Here is a 15,769-nt window from a genome sequence, read left to right as displayed (position 1 = left end):
TCTGCTGCTGACATTTTGGGATTGTAGCATATCCTGATCTATCCTCACTAATATGGGAAATGGTTAAATGATAACACACATCTATCTACCATCTATAAAGTTGAATAACATTTCTGAGGTATCAATTTGCAAACAACATAAAATAGAAAAAAAACACTCTGAAACTTGTGACTGAATTTAATAGCAAATTAAGTAAGCTTTATCACCATAATGCTACTTACATAGACACTATTGGAAATGGTTTGATTTTATTGACTGCCTGCCCATATGGTAAATCCTTATAAGTTAAAGACACACACAGAGGTCATATTTGCCTCAGTAATGAATTTTTTAGTAGCAGGCAGTAGCTGCTGTCAGGCTAACATAAAGGATGGTTCCATGAAATGGCTGGAAAGGATAGTTCCATGAAATGGCTGGAAATGATGCTCATGTTCTCATAACAAGTGGCAGGGAAATAAATGTCTCTCTCATTCTGATAGACTTTGCCGTGTTTGGCAAAGCTTTCTAAAACTGTGATAGTGAGTGGAGTTAGCTTCAGGAATAAGCCAGTCCAGTAAGAATGTTAGAGGAGGCCTTTCCATGTCCAGCAATAAATTGCTGGACAATTGACCTATCTGATAGGTCAATTGACTCCTGTTGGAGCCCAGATCATCCTGATTGCTGCACCAAGCACCATCATCAGTGGACCATGCTGTAGGAAATAATAGTTATTTAAGAAGTGGGGAGATTTCACTTGTGTTCTCCAAAATATTGGGATTTTTGATTCTGCAGCTGTAAGATACACAATTTTTTCCCCATTCTTCTCTGGACATATTTATTTAATTTGAAAAAAAAATCTCTCATGGCAAGTATTCCATAGTTATCACCAAATAATTCTAAATTTCTGGGAAGAAGACTGGTTTGAAAATCCATTGATTGTGGACATTTTTCTAATGATTGACCTCTATTTTTCTCAGCCCCAAGAAGCTGTAACTGGATGAGTGAAACATGATATATATTGCCTTTATTGCATTCTATGAAGAAATGAAAGTCAAGCTGAAGCAATTAATGTTCTTTTAAAAATGGTCTCAAACTCAGTATATAACTGTTATTTAACTGATGGATCATTTTCTATCTTGGTAAGAAAAAAAGTATTCATTGTCTTTTGGTGGCAGCTCCTCACCACCAAAGGTTAACACCTGGGGTGACACATAGAAGATTTCTTTTTAATAAAAAGAAATCCAAGCTATATAACTTACATTATTATTTCTGCTTCAACACTGCATAAAATACATGTCTTCTGTCTTGCAATGATTACATTCACAACTAGATAAAATAACTTTAAAACAAAGATAGCCAAAAATACCCATCGTAAAACAAGCACAGAAACAAGACAAGATAAATTCATGTAGGGGTAAATTACTTAGCCTTGGGACCAGCATATGTCTGATACTGGCATTAGACAGATATTCATATGCCATTATGTTTTGTAATAATGTAACCAAGATCTAAAACAGGAAGTGGGGAAACAGCCCATATGGTCTGTATGAAATATGCTTCTTCCGGCCGGGCACAGTGGCTGACGCCTGTAATCCCAGCACTTTTGGAGCCCGAGGTATGTGGATAATGAGGTCAGGAGTTTGAGACCAGTCTGTCCAATATGGTAAAATCCCATCTCTACTAAATACAACAATTAGCAGGACATGGTGGCACGTGCCTGTAGTCCCAGCTACTCGGGAGACTAAGGCAGAAGAATCAGTTGAACCTGGGAGGTGGAGGTTGCAATGAGCCGAGATTGCGCCACCGTACTTTAGCCTGGGCAACAAAGCGAGACTCCATCTCAAGAAAAAATTAAAAAAAGAAAAGAAATATGCTTCTTCCAAAAGCCTCACTGCTGATGACTATGGAGAATTCTTAAACAGTGACTGACAACCCAACTGGCACTTCTCACTAACCATTGCTGGAAAGTTTCATTTCATCCCCAAAAGTAGACTGCAGTAGCTTAGCGCTGGATTATATATAAAAGTGCCCAGGCTACTCTTCAGGTACAGGTAGTTGTATGCTGATAAATTGGATGTCTGAGAAAAAAATACCCAGATTTGTAGCCAATTCCCATGGTGTAAATACTCTTACAATGGCCAATTTCCAGCTACCAACTAACTTTCAAAATTTCAAAATATTTAACAATCAACTTTCATAAAACCATAAGATACAGTTACAAAATACCACTGGCCTGGGCAGGGGTCTTAAGAGAGGTCCCAGGACTCTGTCCACAATACAAGTTGTCCTTCGTTCCATGTCAGGAAGCCCTTAGTGTGTAAGCACCATCAAAAACCATGACTGCCTCCCTCTATATCTGTCTTTATTTTTCTGACAACTTAGTGTTTCTCTCTGGAGATGTTTAACAACTACCCTATTTAGTATCTGACTCAGTGAATAGCAGAAATTTTAATTCCTATTTACAAGTAGATACATTGCTTGTCAAATATTTTGTAAACTGTAAAATGGAGAAACACTATTGTTTTTTCTTTAATTACTATTTTCTCCTTAATTTCCTCTGTGAGATTACTGATCCCTGTATCGTTCTCTTCTTTCATAAACATCAAGCAAACATCAGACGTTGCTAAAATCCCAACCGCCACATTTCAATTTTACTCCTTTCTGCAGATTGTGTGTTTGAAGAAAATAATTTGAATTATTTATATCCCTAAGTTTACAGCTATTAAATGGGAATTATAATAGCTATTGTTCACATGAGCTGAAAATTACAAAATCGCTGGATTTATTCAGGCTCCATGTCTAAAATGTCTTCCAATCACTGCATTTGTGCTTAATTAAATTCAGTTGTTTTCCAGTTTTTTGCCAAGTACATTAAAGTTGAGGTTAAAATCTGTTTTTATTTTTATTTGATGCCAAGGGAGCAAGATATCAACATATGTCAAATTTAAAGGGAAATATATCTATTAATACATACACACTATTATGCAAGAGGTTCCAACTGTGCACATTTCTCAAGAGGAGAGGAGAAAAAATCTACAAAAATGACTTTTGCTGCAAGAAGAATATAAACAAGTTAAAATCCTTTCGTGATAACAAAAGTCTCACAAAAGAGGACTGGACTTTGTCCATGTTTTAGGAATTTGCAGATATAAAGAGTTAGTTATCTTCTACTCCAGCTCTGTAATGTGTAGTGTGAAAATATTTGCTGTCAGAAAAAAACAAAGTTGGAAGACATAGATTTCACTGACAGGGAGAGATCAAGAATCCTTTCACCTCATATCTTTATATTTCTAACTTTCATCAAATGCTTGCAATATGACAAAAACATTGATTTTTTTTACCACTCTCCCCATAACCCCAAACTTTTAAAAAAATCTTGCAAGTGTCTTGTTCCTTTGGCATGAAATTTACTATTAAGTCATGTTGTAAGGGCCCTGCTTGCCTAGATGCATAACACTAAGCAGTTTAGTGCAGCATAACTGATAGGCTACTTTTTTCTATTTTTTTCCACTAAAATGTCAGCAAGTTTTAGGCAAAGAAGCATATGAGGTAATATAACACATATGCCAATAAGGATATTAATTTCTAAAGAATGCATCCAAACAATTGAGAATGTTACAGGAACACTTTCTCAGTTAACTCCCCAAAGGGTGTAACAAAAACTAAATCTATCTGTAAAAAGTAGTTTATAAAACATGTATTACATTATGTTTGAATAAATGTGGTTTAGGAGTGTTTTTGGGTACACTATGCAAATCCAACTCTCTTAATCTCAGTATTTGTCATAAAGGTCCACTCCTCAAAAAAAAAAAACAATTCAAACACTCAAAATTTTATCATTTCGGTAGTTCGAGACTTGGAACTTTTGAAGACTTTGTGTCAACAGAAAAATATTTCAGCCCATTCCTTAGCTTTTAGGAACATTACTTTCTCAATGTTGTATTAATTCATACTTATAAACCCAGGAGCTTAAGCGAAATTTGTGTACAGAAAAGGATTAAAAGTCCTCACTCCATTAGATAAAACAATTTGCATCTTAGCTCCTTGTATAGCACATCTTTATCTCACTTTGAGACTTGGAATGATTGGTGAAAAATGCAGGGTGGTGATGGTAAGGGTGGGGGTGGGGAACAAGAGGACTGGAATTGTCCACTGCTGTCTGCACAGATGAGCTAACAGGAGAAAGTCAATATCGTGAATTAGAAGGGTCCAGAAGCAAATTATTTTCGCTGGAGACATTCCTTGAAGTCCCAGTCTAATATGGGGTTTACCATTTTACTCATAAAATTTACAATTTCCCTTCATACTGTCGAGCACTATTTGTTGTAATATTTGTAGTTCATGAGCATTTGTTTAATGATTATGTTTTCCTTTTAAAACTGTAAGCTCCGTGAGGCAAGACTGACTATTATATTCAATGCCATGAACTGTCCTTGGCTTTTTCTTTACCTCAAATCTACCATGATGCTAACAAGTTTTCCTCTGCTATTTTGTTGTTATTTTCAGTGAAGTTCACCAGATATGGCCTGACTGTTATCTCTTTTCTTCTATCCACATCCAAGGTTCTCGATTGACCTGTGAATTGACTGCTCTTGAGTTAATGCTGAATCCTGGTCCAAGTGGTTGCTTTTAGAGGGAAGTCAGATGATGAGGGGCAGCATCTCTGCTGAGAGGGCTCTCTTCTATATAAAACTCTCTGACCAGCCAGTGTTCCTTAAACAGAGGAGTAAACATGTAAGCTGATATACACCGTCTCCTCTTTTTATCAATGAGGGCTTTCAGGTACTTTTTCACGCATCTTAAAAATCCAGGACTATATCTGGCACTTGAAAAATTCCAACCAAGTTAGGTAATTTTCTATCTTTTTACACTAATTTTACTAGGTAATTAACTACAACACACATATATATTTAAAAATATGTTTATTGTAAATAACAATTACTATGTATTATGGAATTAAATAGAATAAGAAGTAAAAAATCTTTCAACAGCAACAACAATAACAGCCCAGGACCAGACAGATTCACAGCTGCATTTTACCAGATGTTCAAAGAAGAGTTGGTACCAATCTTACTGAAATTATTCAAAAAAAAAAAAAAGACTAAGGAGGAGCGATTACTCCCTAACTCATTCCACAAAATCAGTATCACCCTTATAACCAAAATCAGGCAAGGGCAAAAGAACAACAACAAAAATACCACCGGCCAATTTTCTAGATGAATATCAATGCAAAAATCCTCAATAAAATACTACCAAACTGAATGCAACAGCATATCAAAAAGATAATTCATCACAATCAAGTGAGTTTTATTCCAGCAATGCAAGAATGATTCAACATCCAGAAATCAATCAATGTGATTCATCACATAAACAAAACTAAAAACATATGACCACCTCAATAGAAACAGAAAAAGCATTTAATAAAATTCAGCATTCCTTCATGACAAAAATCATCAACAAACTAGGCATTGAAGAAACACACCTCAAAATAATAAGAACCATCTATGACAAATCCAAAGCCAACATTATATAGAATAGGGGAAAGCTGAAAGCATTCCCCTTAAGAACCAAAACAAGACAAGGATGTCTGCTGTCACCACTGCTATTCAACACAGTACTGCAGTTATTAGGTAAGAGACAAAAATAAAAAGCATCCAAATTGGACAGGAACAAGTCAAATTATCTCTGTTCACTGAAGACATAATCATACAAGCAGAAAACCCTAAAGATATCTCCAAAGGACTCCTAGACTTAAATAAAATCAGTCAAGTGTCAGGACAAAAAATCAATGTAAAATCAGTTGCATTTCTATACACCAATAACGTTCAAGCTGAAAACCAAATCAAGAACTCAATTCCATTTACAACAGCCACAAAACAACAACAACCTAGAAATACATTTAACCAAGGAGGTGAAAAATCTCTAAGGAAGAACTATAAAACAGTGATGAAATAAATCATAGATGACACAATCAAAAATATTCCATTCTCATGGATTTGAAGAATCAAGGTCATTAAAATGGTCATACTACCCAAAGCATTCCACAGATTCAATGCAATCTCTATCAGATTACCAACATCATCCTTCATGAAACTGGGGGAAAAAAATCTAAATTTCATATGTAACCAAAAAGACCCCAAATAGCCAAAACAATACTAAGCAAAAAGAACAAATCTGAAGGCATCTAGATTTGCCTGACTTTACTGCTGGACTTCAAATTTTACCTCAAGGCTACAGTAACTAAAAAAGCATGATACTGGTATGAAATACACAGATCAATAGAACGGAATAGATAACCCAATATAAAGCCACATATCTACAACCCACTGATCTTTGACAAAATTGACAAAAATAAATGATAGAGAAAGAGCATCCTGTTCAATAAATGGTACTGGAATAGCTGGCTAGTCATATGCAGAAGAATGAAACTGGACCACCTATCTCTCATCATGTACAAAAATTAATTCAATATGGACATATTAGTCTGTTCTTATACTGCTAATACAGAAATACCTGAGACTGGGTAATTTATAAAGAAAAGAGATTTAATGGACTAATTTTTCACATGGCTCAGGAGGCCTCACAGTCATGATGGAAGAAGAAGGAAGAGCAAAGAGACATCTTACATGGCAGCAGGCAAGAGAGAGCATGTGCAGGGAAACTCCCTCTATAAAACCATCAGATCCCATGAGACTTATTCACTATCATGAGAATGGCACAGGAAAGACCTACCCTCATGATTCAATTACCTCCCACCAGGTCCTTCCCAAGCAAGACACATGGAGATTATAGGAGATACAATTCAAGATGAGATTTGAGTGAGGACATAGCCAAACTATATCAATGGTTTAAAGACAAATTTAATACCTGAACCTATAAAAATACTAGAAAAAAATTAGAAAATCTTTTCTGGACATTGGCTTAGGCAAAGAATTTATGATGAAGACCCCAAAAACAAATGCAACAAAAACAAAAATAGACAAATGAGACTTAATTAAACTAAAAAGCTTCTATATAGCAGAATAAATAATCAGCAGAGTAAACAGGCAACCTACAGAATGGGAGAAAATATTTGCAAATTATGCCTCTGACGAAGGACTAATATTCAGAATCTATGAGGAACTCAAACAACTCAAAAAGAAAACAAGCAAAAAATCCCATTAAAAGCTGGGTAAAGGACACGAGCAACATGTCTCAAAGGAAGAAATACAAGTGGCCAACAAACACATGAAAAAATGCTCAATATCACTGATCATCAGAGAAATGAAATTAAAGCCATATTGCAATATCATCTTACACCAGTCAGAATGGCTATTATTAAAAAGTCAAAAAACAGGTGTTGGTGTGTATGCAGAGAAAAGGGAACATTGATGTGTATGCAGAGAAAAGGGAACTTTTATATATTGTTGGTAGAAATATAAATTAGTTCAACTTCTAGGGAAAACAGTTTAGACATTTCTCAAAGAACTAAAAGTAGAACTACCACTTGGCCCAACAATCCCACTACTGGGTAGTGAGATTTTCTCACCCAAAAGAAAAGAAATCATTATAGTGAAAAGACACCTGTACTAATTTGTACATTGCAGCACTATTCACAATAACAAAGTCATGGAACCAAACTAAGTGTCCGTTAATGTTTGAGTGGATTTTAAAAATGTGATATATGTACACTATGGAATGCTACGCAGTCATAAAAAAGAATGTAATCATGTTCTTTGCAGCAACATAGTTGGAATAGAGGCCAATATCCTAAGTGAACTAACTTAGAAAGTAACTTAGAAATGGAAAACCAAATACCATGTGTTTTTACTTATAAGTGGGAGCTAAATAATGGATACACATGGACATAAAGATAGAACTAACAGACAATAGGGACTCCAAAAGGGGGAAGGGTGGAAAAGAGGTGAGTGTTGAAAAATTACCTATCAGGTACAATGTTCAATATTTTCATTATTGGTACACTTAGAAGCTCAAACACCACAAGTAAGCACTATATGTAACAAACAAGCACGTGTACCCCCAATTCTAAATAAAATTTAAAAATAAAGATAATTTCATAATATTGGTCACTTTTACCTAAAAAATTAATATTATAACATAGCACTTAATTCCAGCATTAATTGCACAGGCTACTTACATTTAAATGTGTGATATGTGATTGTTTCCATATTTTAACCTCTAAAATACACAATGTAAGAAGTTAAAATGTTCGTTCCAAATATATAGTCCAGAGAAATTTTATTTCTAGAGATATGCATTGCAATTATTCATTATTTTTATTAGAGATTAAAAAGTGAGTTATTACAAATTGTTAAGAAACATTTCTAGCATTCTGACTTACAAAACTAGAAATTCACAAACATGCATTATAATAATTTAAAGTATTTATTATGAAGTCAAAGATGCACACGAGGAACATTTTAAGAATTATTCTTGGAATGTAACAGCAATGCAGACCAATATGTTCTTATGTAGACTATGAAGAAATGTATACAAACTGATGTATTACTGGTCAGTTCAGGATTTATGTTTCTTCCTGGTTCAATTGTGGAGGGTCATGTTTCCGGGAATTTTTCTATTTCCTCTAGGCTTTCTATTTTGTGTGCATAGAGGTGTTCATAACAGTCTGGAAATCTTTTGCATTTCTGTGGTATCAGTTGTGATGTCCCCTTCCTTGTTTCTGATTGTACTTATTTGAATCTTCTCTCATTTTTTCTTGGCTATTCTAGCTAACCATATGTCAATTTTTATTATCTTTTCATAAAAGCAACTTTTTGTTTTATTAATTCATTGTATCAATTTATTAGTCTCAACCTCATTTAGTTCTGCTCTTTATTATTTCTTCTGCTAGTTTTGGGTTTGGATTATTCTTGTTTTTATAGTTTCTATAGTTTATAATGTGGATCAACATTAGGTTGTTAATTTGCGATCTTTCTATCTTTTTGATGTGGGCATTTAATGCTATAAACTTTACTCTTAGTACTTCTTTTGCTGTATCTCAGAAGTTTTGGTATGTTGTGTCTCTATTTTCATTCATTTCAAGGAATTTTTTAATTTCTGTCTTAACTTCATTGTTGGCAGAAAAGTCATTCAGGAGCAACCTTCCTTGTACTTGTGTAGTTTTGAAACTTCCTCTTAGTATTAATTTCTAATTTTATTAAACTGTGTTCCAAGAAGATACTTAATATGATTTAGATTTTTTGAAAATTTATTGGTACTTGCTTTATGGCCCAAATATATGGTTGATTTTTGAGAATGTTCCTTGTGGAGGTGGGAAGAATGTATATTCTGTGGTTGTTGGATAGAATGTTATTTAAATGTCTATTAAGTCCATTTGGTCTATAGTACAGTTTAATCCATAATTTCTTTGTTGATGTTCTGCCTCAATGTTCTGTCTAGTGATGTCATTGGGATGTTAAAGTCCTCCCTTATTGTATTCCTATCAATATAATACTGTTTTCTTAGATGTAGTAGTATTTGTTTTATGAATCTGGGTGCTCTGGTGTTGGCTACATATATATTTAAGATATTTAAATTTTCTTTTTGTATTGAACCCTTTATCATTATATAATACCCTTCTTTGTCTTATTTTTCTGTTGTTGGTTTAAAGCCTGTTTAATCTGAAATAAGAATGGCTACTCCTGCTCACTTTTGTTTTCTGTTTATACATCTTTTTTCTACTAATTTACTTTGAGTCTGTAGCTGCCTTTAGCCAGTAAGTGTGCCTCTTACATGCAGCAGATGGTTGAGTTCTGGGATTTTTGTTTGTTTTCTTTGTTTTGTCTTCTTTTGTTTTGTTTTTTACAGTTTCCACTCTATGTTTTTAGAGTGGAGCATTTAAGTCATTTATATTCAAGGATAATGTTGATAGGTGAGATTTTATGTTTATCATAGTGTTGTTAGCTAGTTGCCTTGTGGTTTCAATTGTGTAATTGCTTTATGTTATCTGTGAGCTTTGTATTTATGTCATCTTTTATGATGGTGAGGGTCATTCTTTCATTTGCATGTGTAGATGGAACATTTGTTGGTGGTCTGGTCTAGTGCTGACAAATTCCCTTGGTGTTTCTTTGTCTGAGAAAGGTTATATTTCTCCTTAATTTGTGAAACTTAGTTTGGCAGAACATAAAATTCCTGGCTGGTTTTTTTGCTTCTTTAAGTGGGCTAAAAATAGGCTCTTAATGTCTTCTGGATTATAGGGTTTCTGCTGAGATTTCTGCTGTTAGTATAATGGGATTTCAAAATGATTAGACCCCTCTCTTGATGCTCTTAGAGTGTTTTTTCCCCCTCTCATTGACTTTGGATAGTCTGATGACTATATACATTGGTGAAGTTCTTGCAATGTATCTCCAGGAATTCTCTGAGCTTCTGGTATCTGGATGTCTAAATCTGTCCCAAGACTAGGGAAGTTTTCTTAAATTATTTCCTCAAATAGGTTTCTCATACATTGTTCTTCTTCTTCTTTGTCTTCTTCTTCCTCTGTCATTATGTAATTATGTATAACTTGTAGATTTGGATGTTTTACATAATCTCATATATCCTGAAGGCTTTATTTAAAATTTTTTAAAATTGTTTCTCACTGTTAATTTGAAAGACCTGTCTTCTAACTCTATAATTCTTCTTCCACTTGGTCTAGCCTATTGTTAAAACTTTCAACTGTATTTTGTAACTATTTCAAAATTTTTTTTATTTCTAGAATTTTTTTTTTTAACAATGCCTCTCTCCTTTTCCATGTCCTGAATTTTATCTCTGATTTCTTTATGTTGGTTTTAGTTTTCTCTTGGAACTCAATTATTTTCTTTAAAATCAGTATTTTGAATTCTTTATCTGATATTTCAAAGATTTCATTTTGGTTGAGGTTCATTGCTAGAGAGTTGGTGCTTCATTTTGGGGGTGTTGTAACACTGTTTTTTCCTATACTTTTGGAGTTTTTTCTCTTGTTCTTTTACATCTGGATAAGCTGTCTCTCCTTCATATTTTTTTATTTTGCTTTACTTTGGAAAGGACTTTTTCCCTTCTTGAGGAGGTGTCTACAATGTATGATGTTGTATAGGGTCCTTTTACTTTGTTCCTGGGAGTTTTCAGTGGTAAAGAGTCTGTAAAAACTCCTTAGTTATAGAAGCCTTTCTATGGTGGCTTTCCCAAATGTTTGTTACAGTAGCAATGTGTTAGGCATGTGAGTAGGCTCAGGAAGCTTATCTCATTTTCCAGAGCTATGCATTTGTGTCAGCAGATTTCCTGTTGTTTTGTGGGGTTCAACCTCCATGCCAGTGGGTGGTGCTGAAGTGTTAGAACTGGCTGCAGTCAATAGGGATGGGTATACACTAATACTTGATCCTTGTTTACTATGGGAAGCTCTGTGTTGCCCAAGACAATGGGTTGAATTGGAATTCACAGGGTTCTTAGCTCCCTACTTATCTCCAGAGTGGAGGACCAAGGTAGGCAGGGCCAGACTGGACAGGCCTGCCTCATGTCTCATAATGGCAGGCACAAGCACCAGTTGTATTGGGGGATTCTAGTGCACAGCCACCAAATGCCCAGAAGTGTGCCTAGGCATGGAGTTGGAAAACCTCCACTGCCCCAAGTTTTCTGCACAGGTAGGGGAGTATGGCTTAAACATCACATCAAGAAGAGTGGGTACTCCAAATTCCTGGAGATATTTCTGGGCTTTCAGCACAGAAATCTCCACTGCATCAAGATCTCTGCACTTGAAGAGAGGGGTGGCTCAGGCTCCAAATTTGGGCAAGTGGATGTACCAAATGCCTGGAAACATGCTCCAGGAATGCAGAGTATATAAACTGTGGTTGCAAGAAGGTCTTTGCAGGAAAAAAAGGGAGAGGGGTGGCTTGAGTGCCTACTGTAGGGGAGCAGGTGTGCCTCATGCCAGGTAATACACCCAGAGAAGGAATAGAGAAACTGCTGCCACAGCAAGGTCTGCATGAGAAGGGAGGGACAGATTATACTCCTAATCTGTGGGAGTGGGTATGCCAAATGCCTCGAGTTATATCTGAGTGTGGAGCAGAGGGAGTGCTGCTCTACCAAGTTCTTTCAGCAGAAAGGGGATGGCAGCTCAAGCTCTTATTCTCAGGGGGTAGATGCACCAAAGGCCTGGAGCTATGTCTGGGCATGGAGCAGAGAGTGTGCTGCTGCACCAAGATCTCTTCATGAGAAGGGATGAGCAGCTCAGGCTCCTATCCAGCTGTGCAAGTGTTCCAAATGCCTGGGACTGTGTCCTGGCAAGGAGTGGAAAAATCGTCACTGCAACAAGTTCTTTGCAGGGGAAGGAAGAGGCAGCTTAGGCCACTAGTCTGGGACAAAAGGTATTTTGATTGCTTGGAAATATGTCCTCTGGCAAGGAGTGGAATAACCAGTGGTGGAGCAAGATCTTTGCAGGAAAATGGGGAGGGGAAGCTCAGGTAGCTAATCCAAGTGAGGAGGTGCACAAAATGCTTACAAATATGCCCAGGCCTGGAGTGGAGGAAGCACCGCTGCACCAAGATCTCTAGACCAGAAGAGTAGGAAAATACAGGCTGCTGAACCAAGTGAGTGAGTGCGTTGGATGCCTGGTGATATGCCTGGGCACAGGGTGGTGAGAGCCCTGCTGCACCATAGTCTCTCTTAATGGGAAGAGAGGGGTAGTTCAAGTTGCTAATCCAGGAGAGTGGGTGCCCTAAATGCCTGGAAATCTGCCTGGGTATGGTGCAGAGAGGACTCCCCACTGTACCACAATCTCTGTACAGTCAGGGTGGGATGGCTCAGGATGCTGAACCAGGTGAGCTGGTGCTCTGAATGTCTGGAGATCTGCCTGGGTGTTGAGCAGAGAAGGCTTCACTGCAACACAGTCTCAGGGAAGTAGACTAGGGCATCCAGCAATGACACCCAGAGACAAGTTTTAGGTTGCAAAGCAGTCCCTGCTTGCAAGTCTCATCAACCAGGAAAAATCGTAGTTTCAGCAACTCCTCCCACTACAATATTGTGAAGAAGAGAGTCCATTTCCATTGCCTACTGCTGGGGTGCTCTCCACACTAGCCACTCAATTCAGGCTGTGTAGACCCTTTGTCCATTCTAGAGCAAGGACTCCAATCTCTGGCCCAAGACTAAAATGCCTGTGCAGCTTTGCTGCCAGATCTCCAATCAATGACTGACTTTTTATGAACCCAGATTAAAATTAGCATCCTCCTCTCCATCATAAATCTGGGAAAATACCTACAGCTTTTTCTAGAATCTTTCTCTCTTAGTGTCTCCAAGCCTCTCCATAAGTTAACTCCAGGGCTTGGGTGAAACAAAATGCTCTCCTTTGGCCTGGGCTACATGAATACCTATTGGAAAGGCAAGTTGCAGAGGAGGACTTGCTGGCCCCTCATATACTGGGGTTTCACTCAGTTTTATCAGCCAAACACTGTCACAGAGGCTGCTTGCCTGCCTTCTCTTCTCTGGTACCTGGGGTATCCTTTGCTAGTCCAGTGAATTTCTGTTTTCCTTCTTGAATTAAAGCACACAGAATTAATCTGTATGTGCTATTTCACTATTTCCAGGTGGCTGAGGTATGCCAAAAGCCTCTAATGCAGCATCTCAGGAAAAAAGCCCTAAAATTATGGTATTATTGAATAGGCTATAAATAAAATAGGTTATATAAATAGTCTATGTCAAATATGTTCTACTACCATGCAATAGTATTTGTTTTTATTTTTTTTTTTAATTTTATAGATGGGGGTCTCAGAAAATTGCTCAGAATAGCCTTGAACTATTTTTTAATTGATACTAAAGTATAAAATAATGAGGCAAAGCTACTTAAACAAAAATATAATTGTACAATACAAAAGAACTATGCAAAGGCTTATCATTGATTTGCATCCATAGAATGATTGTATTTCATTAAGTATGCAGTAGTTTAAAAAATTTAGCAGAGGCCAGGCGTGGTGGCTCACGCTTATAATCCCAGCACTTTGGGAGGCTGAGGCGGGCGGATCACGAGGTCAGGAGATCCAGACCACGGTGAAACCCCGTCTCTACTAAAAATACAAAAAAAAAAAAAATTAGCTGGGCGTGGTGGCGGGCGCCTGTAGTCCCAGCTACTCGGAGAGGCTGAGGCAGGAGAATGGCGTGAACCCGGGAGGCGGAGCTTGCAGTGAGCCGAGATTGCGCCACTGCACTCCAGTCTGGGCGACAGAGCGAGACTCCATCTCAAAAAAAAAAAAAAAAAAAAAAAAAATTAGCAGAATTGTTATTTCTTGTTTATTATTTTTTAATTTCTTATTTTACTTTAAGTTCTGGGATACATGTGCAGAACGTGCAGGTTTGCTACATAGGTATACATGTGCCATGGTGGTTTGCTGCACCTATCAACACATCATCTAGGTTTTAAGCACCACATGCATTAGGTTATTTGTCCTAATGCTCTCCCTCCCCTTGTCTCCCAACTCCTGACAGGCCCTGGTGTGTAATGTTCACCTCCCTGTGTTCATGTGTTCTCATTGTTCAACTCCTACTTATGAGTGAGAACTTGTAGTGTTTAGTTTTCTGTTCCCATGTTAGTTTTCTGAGAATGATGGCTTCCAGCCTCATCCATGTCCCTGCAAAGGACACGATCTCATTCTTTCTTATGGCCGCATATTATTCCATGGTGTATATGTGCCACATTTTCTTTATCTAGTCTATCACTGATGGGCATTTGGGTTGGTTCCAAGTCTTTGCTATTGCAAATAGTGCTGCAATAAACCTATGTGTGCATGTGTCTTTATCAGAAAGATCTCTTTACAGAGTTCCTTAATTTAGTGTGGTAGTTTCTACTAATGTGGTTAATGTAATGTACACAGATACTCCACTTTCAGAGTAGATTGTATATCTAGTCTATAGTAATGTATTTGTATTTTCACGTATAGGTTTTCAGTTTATGAATAAAAATCAATGCCTCTTCATTTTGAAAATATTGTTTGCAAAGCACTTGTTAAAGAATATACGGTATTCTACTTTCCATTTCTAGATTTATGCCAGATGTCATCACTGCACCAAAGTAAATTATTCAGGCTGGGCGCCATGGCTCACACCTATAATTTCAGCACTTTGACAGGGCAAGGTGGGCGGATCACTTGAGGTCAGGAGTTTGAGACCAGCCTGGTCAACATGGTGAAACCCTGTCTCTACTAAAAATACAAAAAGTAACTGGGCGTGGTGGTGGGTTCCTGTAGTCCCAGCTACTCGGGAGGCTGAGGCAAGAGAATCACTTGAACCTGAGAGGTGTAGGTTGCAGTGAGCTGAGATAGTGCCACTGCACTCCAGCCTGGGCAACAGAGCTAGACTCCATCTCAAAAGAAATTAAAAAATTAAATAAATAAATTATTCATGCTGTCCTATAATTCAAACTTTTTTGAACTTTTTATTATTTTGATAGTCAAAACATTTTTAAAAAATACAGTATGCATACCATTTTTTCATGATTGAAAATGTAGTTTTTAAAGAAATAAGTATTTTATTATAGATGTTAAAATAGCTTTAGCTTAATGATTTGTTAACTTTCACTTATATCAGCTTACTGAAATGTTGCCATTTTGTAAAAAAAAATGATGATGGTGATAGAAAAGGAGAAGCCTTATCAATCCCAAGTCTGACGGTCACTCTGCCTCTTGAAAATATTGTTCTCGATTTAAAAATTTACAAAACTTTATCTTAAACTTCCCATGTAAAGGATTTCAGTGACTTTTAGATATTGTTGTATACAATTACTTTATTTTAGAAATCTTGAAATATTTAGTTATAAATATGACTAAGATTTCTAAAATCATTCATTCATTTA

The 15,769-nt window shown here is 36.7% G+C and overlaps 1 long non-coding RNA gene across 1 annotated transcript in view; it reads left to right on the top strand.

The window, feature by feature from the left end:
- The first annotated feature begins 11,428 nt into the window (after positions 1–11,428).
- LOC129482875 (uncharacterized) overlaps positions 11,429–15,769 on the top strand; it is an 86,421-nt gene continuing 82,080 nt past the window's right edge. Inside the window, exon 1 of the long non-coding RNA XR_008657842.2 lies at positions 11,429–11,573. This is a non-coding gene — a long non-coding RNA (uncharacterized lncRNA). The remainder of the gene's footprint in view (positions 11,574–15,769) is intronic.

The sequence above is a fragment of the Symphalangus syndactylus genome, chromosome 5, assembly GCF_028878055.3.
Source record: "Symphalangus syndactylus isolate Jambi chromosome 5, NHGRI_mSymSyn1-v2.1_pri, whole genome shotgun sequence".
In the NCBI taxonomy this organism is placed as follows: Eukaryota; Metazoa; Chordata; class Mammalia; order Primates; family Hylobatidae; genus Symphalangus; species Symphalangus syndactylus.
This window is presented reverse-complemented; position numbering and strand designations above follow the sequence as displayed.